The 22834-nt window shown below is 43.1% G+C and overlaps 1 protein-coding gene across 13 annotated transcripts in view; it reads right to left on the bottom strand.

Moving 5' to 3' along the window:
• Sgms1 (sphingomyelin synthase 1) overlaps positions 1-22834 on the bottom strand; it is a 274571-nt gene that overhangs the window by 61143 nt on the left and 190594 nt on the right. The window contains exon 1 of one of the 13 annotated variants that reach the window (XM_021151337.3): positions 17554-18506. The exons of the other annotated variants lie outside the window; for them this stretch is intronic. The gene's annotated coding sequence lies outside the window, so the exon portion shown is untranslated. Of the gene's footprint in view, positions 1-17553; positions 18507-22834 lie in introns of those variants that run through there. 13 annotated transcript variants of the gene reach the window in all.

Raw genomic sequence — 22834 nt, 5'->3', positions numbered from 1 at the left:
TACCTCCTCTATTCTCGCTTACCCTGTCCTTGGCAACAGTTAGTTTTGCATCTCCTTACCCTCCCCACCAGGTTCCTCTTTCTTTCCTTTCCTTTCCTTTCCTTTCCTTTCCTTTCCTTTCCTTTCCTTTCCTTTCCTTTCCTTTCCTTTCCTTTCCTTTTCTTTTCTCATGACCTGGGCAACTCTTAAAAACACAGTATTCTGTAGAATCTCTGTGAGTTGGGCCCATCAAGTCTTCTCCTGATTCCACTAGAGTCACGTACTCAGACTAGAGTATCCAGAAGTGAAACGTGTCCCTACTCAGTTATCCTACCAAGCAGCACATGCTGGTCAGCTGCCACTGTACTGTTTTATGATGCTCATATGGATTCCATGGTCCCACTTTTTAACTGGAAGTTATATATATATATATAATTATGGAAAATAAGGAACAAGATGAAAGTTTTGGAGTTGGGTAGTCTTAGGTCCAATGACCTTTCTATCAATTCCTGCCACCAACCACGGGACAGGAAAGTCTGTTTTAGCATACTATAAAAACAAACTATAAAAACCACTGATGTATAAAAATACGGAAAATCGCTAGCAACTATAGCTTATGGCTGCTCTATGCCATCACACATTACTATTACTTTTTTTTTTTTTTTTTGGTTTTTTGAGACAGGGTTTCTCTGTGTAGCCCTGGCTATCCTGGAACTCACTTTATAGATCAGGCTGGCCTCGAACTCAGAAATCCGCCTGCCTCTGCCTCCCAAGTGCTGGGATTAAAGGCGTGCGCCACCACTGCCCGGCCTATTATTACTTTTTGAGTGACTTATTTTTACAGATGAGCCACATGACAAAAGGAGAAAAATGGCCAGGTGGTTGTGGCCATTAAGCTTAGCACTTGGGAGGCAGATGCAGGCAGATATCTGAGTTCAAGACCAGCCTGGTTTATACAGCAAGTTCCAGGACAGCCTGGGCTATAGAGGGATAAAGAAAAGGGAAGAGAACTATCATTCAAGTTGTCCTCTAACCATTTGCATGCACTTGCCTAGACTCAGAAGCACTGTGTATAAACACACACACACACACACACACACACACGGAAAGAGAGAGAGAGGAAGAGAGAAAGAGAAAACTTTTTAAAAAGTATTGTTATGTTGGCACAAATAACCAAGACTTTTCTGGTCAGATGCTAACGGTCTATTCCCCAAATGAGGACTCCTTTGATCTTATAAGGGACACTATGCTCAGCCCATCTTCCCGGAGCAAGGTCTTCATTACTCAAATGTTTGGAGAGACATCCTATCTCCACAGACCCTACAAAAAGACAAGGAAAGCCACATGCGACCCAATACTTTGGAGACAATAGTTTCCAATCCCTTGTGACATCTTTCCTCTGAGTTTTGAAGAGAAACTTGTTTTGCTTGGAAGCTGAGCCATCCCCACTTACCTCCTAGATACGTGTACCTTGTGAGGTTTTCCATTTTACTTTTGGCTACCAGAAATCCCTCCACCATCTGGTGGGCCAAATCTAGTCAACAGATTGTATCTAAAGACTCAGTGCTGATCCCTGAAGGGCCTGAGCCTAAAACTCACGCTCCATCAGAAGCCCCATGGATTCCCATGTTAGGAGACTTGGATTCCAGGAGGACAAGGCACAGAATGACATCACTGAGGGCTCCGGGCTAAAATTACACGTGCATCCTGTACCATATTATACTGCACATGACAAGGCAGGATTGCTACCAACCAGAAACTCAATTCAATTTACACAGATCTGTGCAAATTGTGGAACCAGACATTATAGAACAGAAAGGAAACTAAGTAAGTCTGAAGTTATATTAACTAAATATGCATTGGGAAGACAAACATATGCTGCCACACAGTTACCCCTTCCTTTGTTTGGATCAATCTTTAAGAACCACTCTACATAATTCTCTGGTTTGTCAGCATCACATTTTTAGCAACCAATCGGATAGGAAGGCTTGATGAAGAAAACACTGATGTTCAATGACTGTGACTGTGCCTTAAAGTAAGTCCTGTAACAACCCAGTATCATGAAGCCTGTCTTCTAATTAATTTGCACAGACTACTTTATAGCTTTCATCTACCAGGAAGAGCATAGTGGAGCTGTCGGGTGGCACCTGAGTTAGCTTACATGTAACACACTCACTCCACTGTCCAGACGTTACAAGCTCTGGGGCGGGAAGAAACTTTCTGCCTCTTCTCCGTACCACAAACCTACATTCTTGTGATTTCAGCCCCTCCCAAACCCAAACAAAACCAAACCCTTTCATGGTACTAATCTGCCACACAAGGGTTTATGTGCTGGGAGTTCGGTCCCCACTGTGATGTTGGGAAGGGACACGGACCTTTAGAGGGCATAGCATACAGGGAGATAGATCATTACTGAGAGTACTGTGCTGGAAAAGGTGATTCTAGCAGGATCCAAAGGGAGCCTGGCACAGACTGAGTTTTTCTAAGGGAAAACCCACACTAATTCCTGTCTAGCTCATGTCTGCCCTTCAGTTTGCACAGGTTCGTCATTCCGGAAGGATCCTCAGCGGGCACCCAACTCCTGGGGCTGCTGATCTTGTTTCCACCCTTCAAAACTGGGGAGTAAATGCTCCTTTTGTTCCTAAGCAGTGTGCCCTAGTATTTCATTACAGTACCAGGAAACAGACTGACCAATCAATGGCTTACTGTTACCTGTAGTACCTTTCCTGGCAAAGGAAAGGTTTCACTTCAGTGGTTCTGGTCGCTGGTTAATCACAGCAGACTCTGCCACTCCAGCTGACCAAATACCACAGATTCTTCACACAAAAGGCCCAGAGGTGTCTCCAGTGTCTCTGAAACCTATAAGCCAGGCCTGCAACTGTTCTCAACATTCTTAACTTTCAGGCTCCTATAGAACCGCCCACTGAGCTCTCAACGCTCAATGGCTTTTCTAGACCAAAGTTCCAAAGACCTTCTTACAATCCTTTCCCAAAACATGGTCAGGTCTTTCACATCAATACCTCACGATGCTGGTACCAAGTTCTGCCTTACTTTGGGTTTTATTTTTACCATGAAACACGATGACCAAAAGCAAGCTAGGGAGGGAAGTGTTTGGCTTACACTGAAGGGAGCCAGGGTAAGACCACAAAGCAGGAGACTGGAGGCTGGGGCTGATGAAGAGGCCACAGAAGGGCGCTGCTGCTTACTGGCTTGCACCACATGGCTTCCTCAGCCAACTTTCTTATAGAACTCAGCATCCCCAGTCCAGGGATAGCAAGATCCATAACGGGCTGGATCCTCCCTCATCAATTACTAATTAAGAAGATGCCTTCCAGCTGGACCTAATGAAGGCATTTTCTCAATCAGGGATTGTACCCTTCACACTTATACACAATTCAGAGTAAAATCAAGTTAAGTTGTTGGGGTCTCTGAGATATGTCATTGACTTATATAACTCCTCCAAGCAGGTATTAAACCACTATAGTTCATGCTTGTCTTACTATTCATCTTCTACTTAATCTTCAGCTTGGATTAATTCCTCCCTCTGTACCATATGGGAATACAGGCAGATGAGTAAGCCATCCGTCATTCACTGTCAGTAGTGTGAGATGACTGAAGTCTGGCAATGCCTATCCCGTATTGTTGAGCAACATTTACCAGGACGCAGTTGTGTTTGCTTCCAAACCTGTTCACTCAGGTTGTACTGGTTTCTGCTATTACGGGAATTTAATTAAGTTATTAACTAATAAAATGCAAGTATGAGGGGGAAAATGAGCTGTTAATTCTATAAAATTAAATTGAATGTTTTAGTGGGGCTTGATAAGAGCAATCAGGTGAGAGAAGAATGCTACCAAACCAGTATTTGAGACAACTTCATTATTTTAAAAGGAAATGTGGCTTTAAAACCTCCAAGAACTTGGCAGTGGGCTGCTTCGGAAGGTTTCTACATTCTGGCACCACTTTAAAGAATGAAGGATAGGATGCTGTCAGTGAAACATGGGTGTGGTCCCAGGGTGAGAGGTAGCCATAGTCAGCACAAATCAGAGCCCAGTTCAGATAAAGTCTCATGACATTATGCATGAAACTGAGAAAAAAACCAAAGTATTATTTTTGCATACTTTGGCCAAAGAGGTGGCTCCATGGGTAAAGGTACTTACTATAAACTTACTATGCACAAAACCCTAATGATCTTAGGTCAATCCCAGGGCCCATATAGAGCAAGGAGAGAACCAACTCCTGTAAGCTGCTCCGCATGTACCCCCTCTATATAATAAAGAAAGAAATGGGATGCTGTGCCTGGATGATTCCCCTCATTGCTTCTAATGAGTTCTCCATCAAAGGAGGGGTGGAGAAGCAAGGAGAATGTAGAGACAAGGGGAAAGTAAATGTATTCTCTTTGTTCTTCCTAATACCCTACATTTCAGGAGAGGATTAATTAGTACTTTTCACAACATAAATCAAGGTAAATGACATATGAAATAAGTCTTGCCATTCAAAGAAAGGTCCACATGAAGTAATCAATAAAACACTGTGTTTTATTACACCTGTGACACATATACTCAGGAGATACTAACAAATACAAATGCGGGGCCAAACAATGACCATACAGTAAGATACATGAGAAGCATACAGAGAATTGCATATATATTTGGGAAGACAGGTTTCAAATACAGAGGAGTCTCAATCAAAGTTCAAAGAAGGAATGTGGACATCACATTGCTAAGACAGTTGCTATGGCTGGGTGGTACTTCTAGAGTTCTTTGCAAGGTTTTCAAGTTTACTTACTGTAGCTGTCCATTCTTTCCTATGGGAAAGGGTGATAAATACAGAGGCCATGAGATTCTGGAACCAGGTTACCCAGACTTCAGCTTTAGCTCTTCAACTAACTTGCCTTAAGATCTGGGACAAATTGCTCAACTACTCTGAACTACAGTAGCCTTTGCTAACGGAGGGTCATGGCACCGAAGCCATAATGAGCAAGCATGCTGCATACAAAAGACACCTAGCATAGAATGTAGCCCAACGTCGTATCAGTAAAAATCTGACATGAAAATCATAATTTTATGAGGGCAAAATTAGTTACATTAAAACTACAGACATGAAGTTACCCTACCCCAGGGGCACTCAGGGTCAGTGTTAAGCAGAATGTACTGAGAAATAACAAATGCCCTCAGATTCTACCTTATGGCCAAGGTTGATGTAATCAAACTCCCTATGGGCCACACCAAGGCCAGGGGGTGCCTGGGCAGGAAGCTCCCGGGAGGCACAGCTCAAAGTGTTGTGACCAAGTCCTCATGCTGCTGCCCAGCAACTGTGCTGCCTCATGATGCCAATAATTAACACGTTTGATCTGACCAATGGCGAGACTCCTGAAACACAAATGCTGTGTTAGAAACACTTATAGCTAATAATTGACCTCAGTGGGATTTCTAGCTTCACCTAGAAACACACAACATAAACCAGGGTCAATTATCTGACATTTGGGACAGCGATGGGGGGAAAATTGTCTTCTACCTCACTAAAAGGCTTCATGCTCTAAACTGGGCCCCTTCTCTTACTGGTAATTTAAGAGGCACTTTCAACTTTGACAAGTTGGAAAATATTTCCTCTTAATTTGCACAATTCGAGAAACGATTTTATCTTACTAGTGTTTGTACATGTACATCATGGGTCAGTGTATGTATGTGCAGCCCGAGGTCACTTCTTTGCCTTATTTTTCAGACAATATCCTGTTACTGAAGCTGGAGCCCACCATTTTGGCTCAGCTGCCTGGCCAGTGAGGCCCCAGGGTCCTTCTGTCCCCATCTCGGAATGCTAGATTGCAGGGACCTGGCTTTTATGTAGTATTCAGGAGCCAAACTCAGGTCTGTATGCTTCTTTTGCAAGTATTTTACCCACCGAGCTACCTCCCCAGACCTGACTTCCGTTACTGGTCAGTGACTTTAGCACAGCAACCTGAACAGAGATGACTGACACATGTGCTGCACTGGGTTTTCTTTCTGAGTGATAACCAGAGACATGCCTCACAGAAGTAGCTGTCAGTTTATACCTTTTACATTTGCCACAGCTGATAACACAATTCTGTTTCATTTGCTGCATTTCTCCAGGGACACCTGGTTTGCCACAAAGGTTGCTTACCCTCAGGTCTGTCTGAGTATAATAAATCCTGGAAACTATTTCCAGAAACTCTTCTTTTTTTTTTTCCTAAGTGGATCCCACTACCATACTCACTTATCCTCCTGTGCAAAATGTCAAAGTAAAATAACCAAGTACATTTCTGCCAGCCTTATTTAGTCAACGCGGTTAATAAGTTAGAAGCTGAAGATGTGACATGAATCAAACTGGTACAAAACCGTTGGGACAGGAGAAGCCATTTGTGAGCCTTCCCTTGTCAGAGACATAGTCTAAATAGCTCCATTTTATCTTTTATGACAAAAAAAAAAATGTAGCAAAATTGTCTGGTCAAAGCTTAATTAGCAGCATCTTTCAAACATGGTCTCCCAAGTGTGTCCTGAGATGTGCGCTTGATGAACACCGTGGTCCTTCTGAGCACCAAATCTGTTCTCTAGTGTCCCAGCACCCAGCTGTTTTTGCTGTGCTAAAGTCACTGACCAGTAACGGAAGTCAAAGTCTTGCAGCATCAACTTTCAGAAAATTCAACATATTTTTCCAATTGTGGGCTTTTATTTTGCTAAATATTATTAATTGAGCCAGTTGCCTTCTGAAAACTGTAATAGTAAACAGAGCTAGAAACTCACAGGTCCACAGGGAAAAAAGGAGACCATAATTCTACTAGAAATTAGGTTATCAATATTTGAGAAAATACTATATGCCAAATCAAGTAAGTTCCGTATCATGGTATGCCTATAAATATAAGTTTTGAACGGTCAAAAATATTTAAAATCTGCTCAGTTGTGTGAATAATCAAGAATGAACTTATTATTTTCTTGGGATTTAGATTGAAGCTTAGTTTATATAAAATGCAACAAAACATTTTAAGTTTAATTCTTATTCATTAGAATCCTTTTAAATTTGTTCACTGAAGAAATCTGGAGAGAAATCCATTAGAGGCAGGTTTTTTCTCTTAATATGAAATATCTTTCTAATACTACTCACAAGAGAATAGCCATCACTAGCCATCTGGAGAGTTATTGTGTGAACACAGTAAAGGTTCCATCAACACTAGACATAAGTGAACTGTTTGTACATTCCGTTTCCACTTGTGTGAGGTAAGGAGGCTATCATGACTCAGGAGCCCACCCCAGATGTCTAGACGCTAACTGACTAGGAGGTAAGACAGCAGCAAAGAGAGATGTTGTACATTCTAGGGTTGTATCTGTGAGATCCATTTAGTGGACTTAAAATGTCTCAAATGAATCTGGAGTCAAGCTTTCTATTCTTGCTCACCTTTGCCCTGCACCTCTTGTTCTTCCTGGTCACAGGAATCCATTCAGTCTACCAAGGATGTCTCATGAACCAGGTCAAAGTCCACGGGCTCAGGATATTGAAATGAGAATTTCCTGTAACTTTTGATCCCACAGATGATCTCACAGGGTGACTACATTCTGATGTTAACAGGCAAAGACTTGCAGAGCTCATCAATGCCAATAAGCTGATGAAGGCCAACGCAACGCAAGGGAAGGACACCGATGATGAGTGCTCCTTAGAAATAGACTTGGGATTCTATAGGTCTTCGTGAATCTAGGACTGACAAGGACCAGTGTACATGCCCTGTAACCCTAACCTATAATTGCTCTGTCTCTCAAATAGCACAAAGTATGGTTGCTCATTTTTTCTCAGCCAGCAACATTCTTTTATTTTTTAATTTCAGTTATAAAAAAGATGTCTAATATTCCTAACACTAAAATAAATGCAATGGTTTTAATGAAAACAAGAGGCCTGAACAAAGGCAGAATAAATGTAATGTATATTAAGTAAGAGTAATTTTTCGCGCTTTAAATGTGCTCGTGTAGGTCAGTGTAACAGACAATTCCCTTCAGGGAAGGGACAGAGAGAAATGAGAGGGAAGGAGAAGAAAATCAAGTGCAGAGCCAGATTATGGAAATAAAACCAAAGGGACAAAGAAGAGGGACAGAACACAAGCCCTGACCCAAACTAAAAAGAAACAAAAGGACAGAGACAATACCTCTAACTTCCCACGCTAGCACAGTTAATGCTGTGTGACTTACAGGGCTGGGGGTGTGGAAAGATGCAACTTTGGTTAACAATACTGCATTGAATCTCAAAATAGCTGTGAGAAGATTCCCAGTATTTTTAAAGGAAAAGAATGATAAACATCTAAGGAGGTGAGTATGTTAAAGAGTACACTTTATCTCTTCACTGTGGATGTCAGGCAGATCTGAATTTGAAGCCACCCTGGTCTATACAGTAAGTTCCAGGCCAGCCATGATCACACACTAAGACTGTCTCAAACAGACAGACAGACACCTTACGACGTTACTGTGGCTCATAAGTTAGTATAATTATTACCAGTATATCAAGAACAAAAATTAAAAATGCAAATTGGGTTTAAAATAAAATTTGGTGTCCTTTGTAGAATCCAGTTTGGCATTGTTTATCTAGCAAGGTTAATTTAACCTCTGGTCCAGAAATCTTACTTACAGGAATTAAATGAACAAATCTAGCAGCAAAATGTATACATAGGGCAGAATACATGGAATCTAATAGCTGAGCGTACACATAGGAATAATCTGGCAACTATAAAATGGGTGGAGAAACAAAGGTGGAATTCATTACTCTTCATTCATTTAATGAAATACCAAACCATTGCTAAAGTCAAAACCCAAGATTTCCATGTGTGGTTAGACAAGATCTCCAAAATACTCTAAGTATAGAAATCTTAGCTGCAGAATTATAGATGAAATTTAGCGTTTCTATTAAGAGCAAATGGTGATATGCCACAAATACTCCCTCCCTTTCTGGGGGAAAAAATCCCACAAGTATATTAACACATTTGATGGCAGCCTATACATCTCATCAATAGCTTCTGTAAAGTTTGTGTTCTAACCACAAACATGTTTGCTTTTATTTTTTTATGTTATCTTGGTTACCAGGATGTAAGATTACAAGTGTTTACTCTGCTTTATGCAGTTATCCAGCAAAATCTAGTTTAAACTATAAGCAGAAAACTTAAAAAGAATTTCTAACAAGCCTTAATATCTGAACCATCCTCAGATCCAACTAATGAGTATCAGGACCTTCAGGGCTGCTATGAGGTTCGGATAACATAAGAAGGGCCCAGAAGTGGAGAAAAGAAGGCAAGGCAGAGAGGAGACAGGACAACTGGGAGTCAAGGTTAAGTAAGGCTGGGTATGTCTAACATACCAAACAGAACACTGACTGACACACTGCACTGTCTTATAATGCAAGGGACCACAGAGAAACCTGGCAAAAGGAGCCACAGCTCACGTCAGCAAGAACTGCAGTCATGAGTAAACAGAACACCTACCTGGTATGAATAAAACCAGAGCCCTGGAGTGTATTATCAAACTCTTCCGAGAGATAAAATCCTCCAATGGTTTCACAGGCAACTCCAGCTTCAGCTGTGTCATGTACCTTCACAGGCATTAGGCAAGACATGTGAAATGTCACCGGGCCATGTGACACTTGATAAAAGCTGCTCCAAATGCCTCCCAAGGCTTAAGAGGCAAACAAGAAACAGAAATCTAATCTTCAATCAGCCTTCAGTATTGAGTCACTACAGGGACAGGCCAGGAACAAACTAGAAGTTTTAAGAAGTGTGAAACAACTGCCAGGATGAACAGAAGGAAACTGGAATCCTGTGGAGACAGAACCTTCTCTCCCCATATCAGTACTAAGGAATACCTAAAATACTTTTAATGTACACTCTGGTACTTTAATTACTCAATTACGATTTGTCCCCTATTTGCCTGAATAGGCATTTGTAAATGCCCTTTCTTTCTCTGCATCTATGCTAGTTTTTCCTTTATTATATCATACCTCTATCAAACACACATTCACACTTAACATCATCTTTTCCCCCTTTCCGCCTCATTTCAATACTTAATTATTGATACATGAAATAACTATATCCTAATCAGTATGCTGGTGCTACCATCTCTGAAAGTTCCTGGGAACACCAGGGAAGCACATTCTACTGCAAGGTAGCCTGAAGATTGCTGTGACTGTCGTGTCTGTTCCTGCAGTAGGCTCTCTCCCTAAATAGTCATGGGGAACACTATGCCTATTTGCCTCTCAGGAACAAATTTGCCCTTGACTGCTTGACTGACAAACTCCAATCTGGGACCCGACCTACATGTTTGTTTGTTTGCATATTTGCTTGTTTTTTTCATTTGTGGGCTGGCCACACTGGAGACACTTTAGGGCAAGGAGCTACACTTCCTGGCTCACTTTGTGGCTCCAGGGTCCCAACAGAGCAGACTGCCTTCAACAGTGTTGGAGCAAGATGCTTCCTGGGTGGCTTTTCCCTCTGAATTGCCATCCTTGGGCCTTCTAAAGAAATATTTTCAGTTAAGTTCTGAAGGTAGGTTTGTAGCAAGTTAAACTAGCAAGGCACCATATTACTTTCTTGTCTATGTAATGTGTCAAGACCACATCCTCTTCAATGAGGTATGAATCAAATTCTAGAGAGCTCAGTTGTGAGAGGCACTCCTTTCCAGTCCCCGGTGTGGTGGCTGCTCACCATATTAGCTATATTTGGGTTCTGTTTACATAAACGTACAAGGTACGTTTCATACTTAACCATGGTAACATCTACATTCTTTAAAGGCTGAATTCTCAGCTGAGTCATCTTCCCCCAACCGTTTAGCTATACAGAGAAGACTTCACTGAGAAAAGAGACTCCCTTATTTAGTCAGAGTTTGGCACACTGCTGGCTAAGAACATGTCACTACCCTACACGGGCACACGACTTAGTCAGATGACCTTGTTAAGTTTTCAAGAGAATGAGTCTGGGCAGAGTGACAGCCCAGGACCGACATGGCATGGAATCATGAGAATCCAAACCTAGTGGGTAGACACTCTAAGGAAAGGGTGATATTAGAAGGCTTGCTTTGTGTTTTTGGATTTTGTTTGTTTCTTCAATCCAGGGGAAATCATTCCGTGCGGCTTCCCTGAGCAGACACCCCAGTCCATCCCTCAGCTCTTTTCCTAAGAGGATTCCCTTGGAGTCTTACAGGCCTATGGAATTCACAGGGTACATCTCTTTGAGGTCCAGCCCTGTTCAAGTTATAAACAGCATTCTCTTTGTTGGCTCTCGGCTAAGAAACGACTTCCTATCTCTGACTTTCCCATGGACATAAAGCAAATGTATCAGATTCCTCTTTCTGCTGAGATGTCTGCTCCTTAGAGCACAAGCTAAGGCTTTAAGAAGCATCTCTCTCAGGTCCCTGGACTGATTATCCAGCAGCTCAGCACTTTAGAATCCACACTGAATTCTCACACATGAGCCTTAGCTCACACATGTAATCCCAGCATTTGAGAGGCAGGAGGATTGTCATGAGTTCAAGGCCAGTCTCGACTATACTGCACTTGGACAACTAGGATATAGTAGGCAGAAAGACCCTGTCTCAAAAAAAAAACCAAAAACCAAAAAAAAAAAAAAAAAAAAACCACCAACAACAAAAGACAATATACAACATACAAAAATCACAATGAACAGAAGTTAACTATAAGAGATCAATTCAGTATAGCAGTAGTAATTTAGAATTTATAGAAACTTTAAAACTACCACAGAAACTAAAATGTTCAAGATATTGGGTCCATGCTATGATCCGAAGAACCAAACCAAAGTATATTTCATACACTTCCAAGAATGTTTAGCAATACAAAAACCACACTAAAAATTCTGCAACTCATTAGTCATGAATTGCTTTGATCAGGGATTTCTGTAGCTATTGGTAGTTTGTACAATTTAGATGAGAAGTGACAGGGCCTGCTCGCTCGCCTTGCAAGCCTTCCTGACTCATGTGTGCGTCACTCACAGAGCAGAGCCCTGCATGTCCTTTGTGACTAGGCACCTGCTGATAGTCTTCTCTTCTCAATAGTTCTTTTTTTTTTTTAAGATTTATTTATTATATGTAAGTACACTGTAGCTGTCTTCAGACACTCCAGAAGGGGGCGCCAGATCTCATTACAGATGGTTGTGAGCCACCAGGTGGTTGCTGGGATTTGAACTCAGGACCTTCGGAAGAACAGTCGGTGCTCTTAACCGCTGAGCCATCTCTCCAGCTCCTTTTTTTTTTTTTTTTCTCAATATTTATAAGTTATCACAAAAGGTAACAGTATAAGGGATGGCCATCATATTCCTGTGTTGTGGACTGGATAGGAAGGGCACTCCTGGAGTAGACAAGCAAGGCAGGTGAAGCCAGCCTGGCTTGGAGGGGAGTCTTCTTGGATTCACCACAGCCCAAGGTGGGGCCCTAATCAGCCTATGCTAAAACACAGTCCAGGTAGCGCTGAGGTAAAAATGGCAACCGAATACTGTGAGAACAGTAAACTATAATGCCTGTCACGATGGTACCTGCTGACTGAGAGGGCAACAAGCTCCAGCTATAAGGATGCACACTTGGTGTGGAGCAGCCATCCATGATGGAGTCTACCTGAATAGCCAGACATGGCACCATGCGAGGTTAAGATACACCCTGTGGTGTTCAGGGAGAGCAGCAAGCCCACACTCCAAGTCAGGCTTTGTACGTAGGTGATCTGAACTCCAAAGCATACGGACAAGCCCACCCTCAGTCAGACTGACAAAGGCCGAATGGTGCATCCTAGGACAAGGTCATTTCTCTATGCACTGGCCAGACTGGCCTCCGAAAATTATATTCCTGGGGTTGAAGAAATAGTCTGACAGCTAACAGTATTATATGCTGTTCCAGAGGGCCTGGTTCAGTTATCAGCACTCACACTGCAGCTCACAACCATTCCTAACTCCAGTTCCAGGGTGTATGACCCCTCTTCTGGTCCCTTGGGCATTGTCCACATGTGATGCATATATGCAGACAAAACATTCATATACATAAGATAATAAAGTAAAAAATTGTTAAATTGGTCTTCTACCTCAGGCTCCACATCCTGACTCTTAATTTCTATTAGCAGCTAGTTCCCTTCAGAGCCACAGGCCATTGGATTTCCACTTAACTCCACAGCTTCTCTGTGACCTATTCATTGCAGGCTTATTTTTACATTCTTTCAGCTAGCTGGTGATACTGGCCCAAGCAAAAACAGCTATTCCAATTTCACAAACACAGCAAGCATTCAACTGTGAAGGCGGGATTTCTCAACCCTGTATTACTGACAGTTTGGACAGGGCAAGTCCTTGTCATGGGACCATCCTGTGCCTGTAAGATGGATAGCAGCATGCTTGGCTCTACTCATCCCCAGTCATGACAGCAAAAACTATGTCCAGATGTTATCATATGTCCTCTAGAGGGTAACACTGGTCTCCTAAGGAGAACTACAGTCAGTTGACCAAATTGCACAAAGAAAAATCTGTACTAAATTCAGGAACTAGTCTGCTACACCCTAATTCAGTACATATTCCTCTTAAAACCAAGCTACAGCTCTTCATTGGCAAACACATGTAACACCAGAGGGCATATACAGAATTTGGTGTAGGCTATCTGCATCTTTCTATTAAACATCTTATCTAGCTGCTTGACAATGAGCATACTCAGTGTCTTTGACTTGCTGCTCAAATGATTACAGACTGCACTGTGCACGCTGGATGTAGATTTAAATGCAAACCCAGGACAAGCTACCATTTGCTCAAGCAGTCCTGTGAAAGCAAAACAGGCCACAGCAACAGCGAATCACCGAGGGTAGGGCATGACATCTGCTACTGCTCTGGAGCACTTCTCCAGAGAATTTTCAAGTTTAATCCTTCAGTGTCTTCCACCTCTAATGTGGTAAGTATTCTTCTATTTCTGTTTTGTGACTAAGGAAATGGAGGCCCAAGGTGTTCAATAAATCATCCAAGACCTGGTTCCCTGGTCCAGAGTCCCAGTTCTTTGCTGTTAGCTGCAGTGAATCCAAGAACTATGCAAACAGCATCTTCTAGGTACTCCACCTCTAGCAATCTGAGCTCCCCAGCTTTATCAAGTCATGTCCATCAGGATTGCTGCTTCAGTCTAACACTACTGTCCTCTCGACCAGCTCACATATCCATAGCGCTATCTATGTCACTGTCCTGAAATACTTACCTGACGCCTCCATTAAGAAAGAAGTGAGGTAATGAACACAAGTTCCTTAGCAAGCACATGTCCGATACTGAGATGTTCAGGGTCACACCATGAAGCCCCGGCTGGCCCTGAGCTCCAGATGTGCTTGCTTCTGCTTTGTAAGGAGTAAGATTACAGGCATGGGCTAACACCCCAGCTCTCATCGCTGGCTTTCTTATCTTTTCTTTGTATCCTCACCCATCTTTTCAAAAACATATTTTACAGTTCTGTTAGACAACACCACATACTCTGGTCCAATGCCTTTAGAACTGACCATCTACCTGCTTTTGAAAACCTACTTTCTGACATCCTTCTTTCCTGTGATTGTTCTAAGATTATTCCCATGCAATTAGACCACCACACTAGCATATTCTGTTTGTGAGTTCTTTTCTTGTGTGTGTGTGTTTTTTTTTCTTCCTGTTGCTTGCTTGTTTGTTTTGGTGCAAGGAGGTGACTGAGATCCTAATGGGTGCTCTGAAAATGCTCTATCACTGAGCTACACCCTCAAGCCCTGGTATTCCCTTTCCACATCCTAGAGCATAATTGTCACTTCAGACAGCTAGGATGCAGAGATCTGAGGAGGTGGCCAAGGCATTTTTGGCTGGAGAGGTGGGGAGTTCCAAGTAAGACAGATGGAAAAGGCGAAGAGGTGGGGGTGAGTTGGACTAGGTACCCCAGTGGGTCTTCCAAGAAGGTGGCATTGTTTTCGTGCATCACGATGTGCTTGCAGAAGGCCACCTCTGCTGAGAGACACTGCACCTTGCCCATCTTCTAACTTTAAATCTTATCCACTCCTATGTCCTTTCCCTCATTACTCCCCCTTTAAAGTTATCTGAATTATTCATAATCATGTATAGGGGGGCATAAGTGCAGATGCCCTTGGAAGCTAGGGGCACCGGATCTCCTAGGGGATGGAGTTATGGATGGTTGTAAGCTGCCTGGCATGGGTGCCGGAAATGAACTCAGGAACTCTACAAACACAGTGTGTACTCTCAGCCAATGCGTATGCATGGAGCCATCACTCTGGCCCCTACCTCATCATTTGAAAAAGCAAGTTTAACACTAAACGAAGGACCAACCTAACTTGAAAACTATTCCCACCAGGCATATCAAACGTTGCAGGTGTGCCTTATGAAAAAGCATTTCCCGGAAAGCCGGGGATCCAGTGTTTGGCTTCACACTTGGAAAGACCCAGTGTGTACTTCCTGAGGAGCAGGAAGCACAAATTCAGAGCTAAAGAGCTTCCGGAAAAAAAGTCAACAAAGATCAATAGCCCTGAGGCAGCCACGTGTATCAAAATACCCATCAAGAATCTCCTGCTTGCTCAGTTAATATTTGAAAACCTCAAGCTTCCTGAGTAAATATATTTTATTGTTCTGTGAACTTTGAGACTCAGGCACGGTGGGCACCAAGGACCTTTTAGATCGCTTGGAAAATGTTTCAAACCAAAATTATCCCGAGGATCATTTCACATAAGGAAATCTGGCACTGTTTGAAAGCTATTAGAACCACAGGGGGAAATGACAAATGCTTGATGGTGACTTCTAACAAAGAGAGTGACCATCCAAGTCTTTAAATACAAGGCAGGGGTAACTCACCTCCCTCTTAGCCACTGAGAAACATCTCAACAACTGAGATGAAGGATCACCCCTAGGTGTCCAGGCTTTGTAGATGAGATGGACCATTTTGATTTAATTATGCCTTTAGATTCTAGATGTTTAAAAGTCAACAAGTTATTTTCCCATTTCCCATTCACCACCTAAGGGGGCCTTCCAACCGCCAGCGGTGTCCTTTGGGCTACCTCAGAGGCTGTTGTTCCTCAAGCCGTCCAAGTGTTACCTTTGACCCAGACACTGGATCAGTATAAGGCAGCACAGCTGGCTTAACAATTAGCCCAGGAGCCTGCGGAAGGTGCTCGGTGCTCAGAGGCTAACTAATGTCTCCAATCATCAACAAGTAGTCTTAAATATTCCACTTAGAAGTGATTTCTTTCTAGAGAAGTCTCCTTGACAGACCTAAACAAGGTCAGCTGCATAGAATGCTACTTTACTCTCCCTCCACTGACTGAAAGCATCTGTCTATACCTTGTATAAGATGCAGGAGTGCAGAGATAATGTCCCTGGCTTAATTCACACTCTCAACCATGGGTCAGTTTTAAAATGACCCTGTTATTGCCTATGCCACCAGAACGCCGAGTGCCTGCCTATCTGGTACACACTAAATCCGCTTCCGATAGCATCTCTGTCGGTTTGTATGTTTCCTTAAAAAAATCAAAAGATATTTTCCAGCTCGCCACCTTCCCAAGCCACGGCAAGGCAAGAGACGTCCTTGTAACCTGAAGGCTGAGAGATCTAGCTCCACGAGAGGCCCTAGATCCAATGGCCACCACCAAGAAATAAAATAAAAATCTATGTGTACAATACAAATAAATTTGCTGCCCAGATCTTTTAAAGACGCTTACCAACTTTGTTTTTACATAAATTTAAAACCGACATGACCAAGAATTTGAGATTTAGCTTAACTGGCGGGATACATCACAGGGGAGACCTTGGGATGTATCCCCAGGAACACACAGAGTGACTCAGAGAGGCTACAAGTAGAATGAACATTTGCCCCATTCATGAAAACTGCTCAGATTTCTGTTGGGGACAACTCAAGTAATAACACACAGCAAAAGAAAGGAAAAAAAAGACAAAAGCAACCCTCATGCAATCTTGGTTATTTTCACTAGTGCAATCACCTTGTAGCACTAAGAGAAGCAGCAGCCTGCAGAATAAACACTGTCTAGAAAACACTGGCAGCACGTGCTTCCTCCTGGCACCCTGTACAGAGCTCAGTCACCAGCTTCTCCGAGATATTTTGGCTGGAAGACCTTATGGAGAGGTGAGTTTGGAGGAGGCATGTACTCCTAAAAATCTCAGTACCCAAGCCGTAAATACAGTCTCACCTTTCAAAACCCTACTTTAGGGAAGTCCGACAACCTCAAACTGAAACCACTTGTATGCGGGTTGTAGATTATACACTTGGAACTTCAGGGCTAGTAGCATCACACCGCATTTGGCGCATTAGTTGATTTGCCTGCCTTGCCTGCCCTACCGATTCAGAACCACAGTCCCAGCAACCGCATTGCCACTAGGCAGTATCTAGTTTAGCGCTGAAGCCCATCTAGTGAGCCATTCCCTTGACATCGCTTGGCGGAGGAAACCCCACTGGTGATCACAGAGCGCTCTGTGGAAGCCAGGCGCGGCTTGCTCCTTGCCTACTTTTCCTGGAGTCCCACCATCTGGCGCTGCTACAACGCATCACCCTGGAGAATATTTTAACGAACTGCCTTCCCACAAAGAGCCACACGTACCTCTCCTCCCAAAGACAGCCTCCTGGAAAGTTCCTGATAAGTTTACGCGGGGCTCTGCGTGCAGCTGGCCAGCGGTTGGGAGTGGCCAGCTGTCCCCACAGGCCGCCTCTGAGAAGCACAGCCAGACGCAGAGGACAGTGAGCTCAAGGGGCTACAGGAGCACGGCCCGCGCGCCTCAGGCTGCACAGGGTTTTTGGAATGTAGGGCGTGGCCCTCTGCTACAGCTAATGAAGTGAGTCAGCCCCGGTGCAAGCCTAACCAATAAGCGCCTTCACTGTTGGTTAAGGCGGAACCTTCCATTCTTGATTTAGGACGAGTTTAGCAGCCTTCCACAGCCCCCACCCCAGTCTAAGCTTTTAAGAACTTGAGCAGTTCTAAAGTTTAAGAAACTTTTCTGAAGCCAGGATTAATGGGTTTCTGCTGGTACAAATTCCCGAGGTGAGGCTGTACTGGATGCAAAGCGCTCTGAGCCCTCCTTCAAAACAGCCTTGAGAGCTGACCAGCAATTTAATGAACTGCAATGAGCCCTGGAACATTCTCACTTAACAGAGGTGGCCAGATTATTGGTGACCCTCCATGCAAGGCACTTAGTACCGTGCTCCGCAGAGCAGATACTCAGACAAGCTGAGTCTTGAATCTGGAACTCCTCGGTTGTAGACAGCCATAGACTGGGCAGAGCTTGGTGACAGAGACCTGTCATCCCAGTTAGTCCAGAGGTAGGAGCAGGAGGCCTGCCTGGGCAATCTAGGAAGACTCTGACTCAAATGTTTAAAGAGGTTTTTGTTTGGTTAGTTTTTGTTTTGTTTTTTTTAAGGGGGAGGCAGGGCTAAATGTGACTATGTGAGGAATACTGGCTAAACATACATACACCAGGGGTTCCACTCCTAAACTGAAAAGGAAAGAAATCTTAAGTGAGTAAACTGGCTTTTAATTAAACATTTTTTATACTAAAAGTACACAGACTTTTAGAGCTGAAACAGTTGTTGGTGTTGTATGTTCTGAGTCTCTTAAATCACGAGAAACTTAGGCGTATAGTTTAAGTTTCTTGCACTTCATATTATATAATTAAAACAAAAGGATTACTAGGGAAAAAAGAATCTTAAAGGAGTGATTTTATTTAGGACAAAATTAAATACACTTAAACATGAATAAATTAAACATTCTTTCTAGATACTGTGGCTTAAACATCATATTTTAATAAAAGCATTTAAAAGAAACTTTAAACAGCTGAAATTTGACAAATTATAGGAGACTGCAGAACTCTCAATTCCCTGGGTCCTGATCTATTAAATGTGAATTAATCACTAATACCGGCTGAGTTTCTGACGGGAAGAAAGGTGTTTTATTGGTTATTACTGTGTGTGACTGAGCACAGGTGTGTAGGTCAGAGACCAGCTTCCTGCAGTCTGTTCTCTCTTCCCACTGCGGTCTGTTCTCTCTTCTCACCTTTATGTGGCTCCAAGGATTGGACCTGGGTCGTCAGGCTTGCATGTTTCAGCTCAAGAGATTTGTTTTTAAGGTGCAGATTATTACTTCTTAGGTTTAGAGAAGAACTCTTGGGTTTAACACACGCTCTCTCTCCCCCCTCTCTCTCTGTCTCTCTCTATCTGTCTGTGTCTCTGTCTCTGTCTGTGTGTGTGTATGGGGGGGGGGGGGGAGGTATGGTACGGTATGTACATAGGCACAAGCCCATGCATGGCTATGGGTATGTTTATGCATGGAGGCCAGAGGGAAATCTTGGGTTTCTTTCCTCAGGTACATCCCTTTTGAGCTGGTCTGCGTTTTGAGACAAGGTCTTTCATTGGCATGAACTCCCCAGTTAGCTGGAAGTCTCAGGGATGCGTGTCTTCAGTTCCCCAGGGCTGTGATTTAAGTGTGCGTCACCTTGCCCAGACCCCACCCCCCAAATATTTGTTCCTTTGTTTGTTTGTTTGTTTGTTTGGGGGCAGAAGTACCAACATGTATGTATGAAGTCAGAGACAACATACAGGAAGGAGTCAGTTCTCTTTTTTCACCATACGGTTTCCTAGGGATCAAACTCAGGTTTATCAGGCTTGGCCTCCCAGAGCCCTTACTTAAGCACTCATGACAACCTAGGCTCTAGCGTTTGGCCTTTTTTAGGTGTGTTCTAGGATTTTAACTCAAGACCTACTGGACAGACAGCAAACACAGCAAGCTCTTTACAGGTTGAGCCGTTTTCCCAGATCTCCTTGTGATTCATTAGAGCCATTCATCCCACAGTCCCAAGATTTCTTCAAAATGACACCAAGCTAACAACAAAATCTAAATGACAGTGGGCTTTTCGAAACTGTTGCTCTTTTCTAAGAACCCTGGAGCACGAATGGAGAAGCAGCCTGCCTAGCCTGGGCTCTACTACATGGCCAGAGCAGCTTCATCTCTCTGAGGTTCTCTGCCAATTCAACTGGGAATAACAAAGGGGGCGGAAGCAGGAAAGGCCTTCTTATATCTAGCAACATGAAGGAGAGCCTGAAGTGAAAGTTCCCCTACACTTCCCATAGAGCTAACTCCCAAACGCTTGAAACTAACTTCTGCAAGCCTCTGCACACCTCCTCCACATCCTAGCAACTGTCTGTCTTATCAGCAGGCACGACAGGAAGCTTTCCCATTGTACCTGGACCAATTCTGCCATTCGTGGTTCAAACATGAGTCCCTTGGGCCAAAGTCCCTGGGGTTGGATGCTGTCCAGCTGCTATTCTGGGTAGAAGGCCCCTCCCACAGAGCCTTCTGACACATCACCATCATTACAGGGAGATGTCAAAGTTCAGTATGTCATCAAGCCTGAAGCCTTTCCTCTCTTCATCACGGAGCTGTTACTTCAGAGGTGATAAAAAAGAATATCTTCTCCTTCCAGGAGATGTTCAGCCAGTTTAAGTGTGTTTTTAAAAGTATTAATTTCTTTTTTATTTAGAAAACTACTGCTATTGATTGTACTATGTGAGCTATGTGGGTTGTGCATTATATACTAGCATAGTATATACCAGAGAGTACATTGGTTGCTATAGCAAGCTTGCCGGTTAGAGCAGATGTTCTACCCAGGAAGAAGAAAACCTGCCTAAATGCCATCAGCTATAATCAGAGCTCAAAGAGCATAAAGACATTCTCCACAGCCTTCATGCACCAGAAACAAGGCCACTACTATTGATATAGTTAGGGTAGGCTTTCAAGAAGAAAGGGATAAATATTTCTAGACCTACAGTGACAAGACAAAGTGCAAAGCTTCCCAACACACACACACACACACACACACACACACACACACACACATATATATATATATATATATATATATATATATATATATATGTTTATGGGGGAAAACCCCTCAGAATTAGGCTTCTACCCCATGGAACTCAGTCTCTACATTAGACTGCCAAAGAACCCAGTACTTTCCCGGGCACTGGGCACACAGTCAGAGCCATGTCTGTCCCACATTGGGCTGTCTGACCTTCCCAAACTCCCAATGCAGACCCTCTAGGCCTTTTTCTCCCAGAACTCCTTCACTTGCCCAAGCCCTGAAGATCTCTCTTGTCCTCTCTTTTCCTCCAAGGGGAACAGACCTCATTCATAAGTCATGCCTTCCTTTCCAGTGAGCTCCCTACCATCTCTCCTACCAGGTAAGACTGCATCTGAGGCTCAGAGTTTTTTACGTCCCTAAGGCCTTAGCAGATCCTAAATAGTCACTGTTGTTGATCCAACGCTGCTTAAGTTATATAACAAACACAACAGAGAAAAAGAAAACTTTGCTAAGGTATCAAGAACAAACAACTATTACAGTTCTTTAAACCAGCTGGCAAACAGGACCCAAGTGTCAGATGTATGTCTTCGCTCTTTATGACACATTCCAACAATATAGACGGCTTCTCAGGAAACAAATCCAGTACTTGCTGAAAGGAAGGGAAGTTTACACAACACGGTGTGGCATCAACTCTCAGTTCCCCTAACACTAGCCTACTAAAGAGAGAGTGCCAGTCAGTCAGTCAGTCCAGCTCCCTTCCAGGAAGAAACATGTACCCGTTTGATCATTTGCCAAAGCACTGATATCTTCTTTCATATAAATCTCTCATTGTGTTTGTTATAGCTACAAATACTTCTCTGTTTACCTAGTTACACACACCGTAAGATGATGTTTGAGTGCTCTAATCAAAAGTCATGTGATATTTGTATTAAAGCAAGCACCTAGGGTCATTGCCACACATGCAGGCAGAAGTTTAATTAGTGTCAGTACCAGTCTGCTTTTGCGACAGGTGGAAATAAACACTGCCACTCTTCCCGGAAAGGTATGTCAGAAACCAGATGCCCTATTAGCCAATTAAATGTTTCATGGCTGCAATCTCTGACAAAGGGCACTGGTAAATATTCTAAATATAAACAACCAAGGGAGGCAGTCAGCATTCTTTAGCCTGTGTGTAACAGACAATAGCAGCTGCAGCAGCATAGGCCAAGCATCAAGGTGGGGTGGGTGGATGGATGTACGGAACGAGAATCACAGGCAACAGGAACACCTGACGCAGTGTCACTGGGCCTTAGGACCAACGTGCAATGAACTCTTCCTGGTCAAGAGATACCTTGGAACCTACCTTCCACTCAATCACCAGCACGGCCACTGTGAGGAACTGTTCCACCTCTTAGAGTTGTAATTTTAAAGTTCTCAACAAAGGGGCTAGAGAGATGGCTCAGTGGTTAAGAGCGCTGACTACTCCTCCAGAGGTCCTGAGTTCAATTCCCAGCAACCACATGGTGGCTCACAACCATCTGTAATGAGGATTCGATGATCTCTTCTGGTGTGTCTGAAGACAGCAACAGTATACTACTCACACATATGAAACAAATAAATCTTTTTTTAAAATTCTCAACAAAGATTTTTTACAACTTCTAGTTAGAGCCATGTATCTATGCCATCCTGGTCTACAAGCAGATTACCTAGTTAGATTCGTGGGAGGAATGAATTCCACAAGAAGAAAGTGAGTTTACTTCCTAGAATTGGGACTCAGGAATACATATCGGCATCTAGCAGAAAATTCCACTCTACGCCTAGTGTGAACGCTGGGTCCAGGCATTTCTCCACCTAGTTATAAATTATATTTTAAACCTTCGGTAAAGGTCTAATGTTAGTGAACTTTTGCCTAGCTGTTGACATCATGTCCAGAATCTAATAGATGCTGGCATTTCTGAGCTGTTCTTAATAGCTCATTTGACTCAGGACTGATCAGAAATTCAACATCAATAATATTTTTACTACAGCACTCAGACCTCATTCAAA

This window comes from Mus caroli, unplaced genomic scaffold (genome assembly GCF_978045245.1).
Source record: "Mus caroli unplaced genomic scaffold, Mus_caroli_1 scaffold_20, whole genome shotgun sequence".
Lineage (NCBI taxonomy): Eukaryota > Metazoa > Chordata > Mammalia > Rodentia > Muridae > Mus > Mus caroli.
Note: the sequence above shows the minus strand (reverse complement) of the source record. Positions and strands in the feature narration are given on the sequence as shown.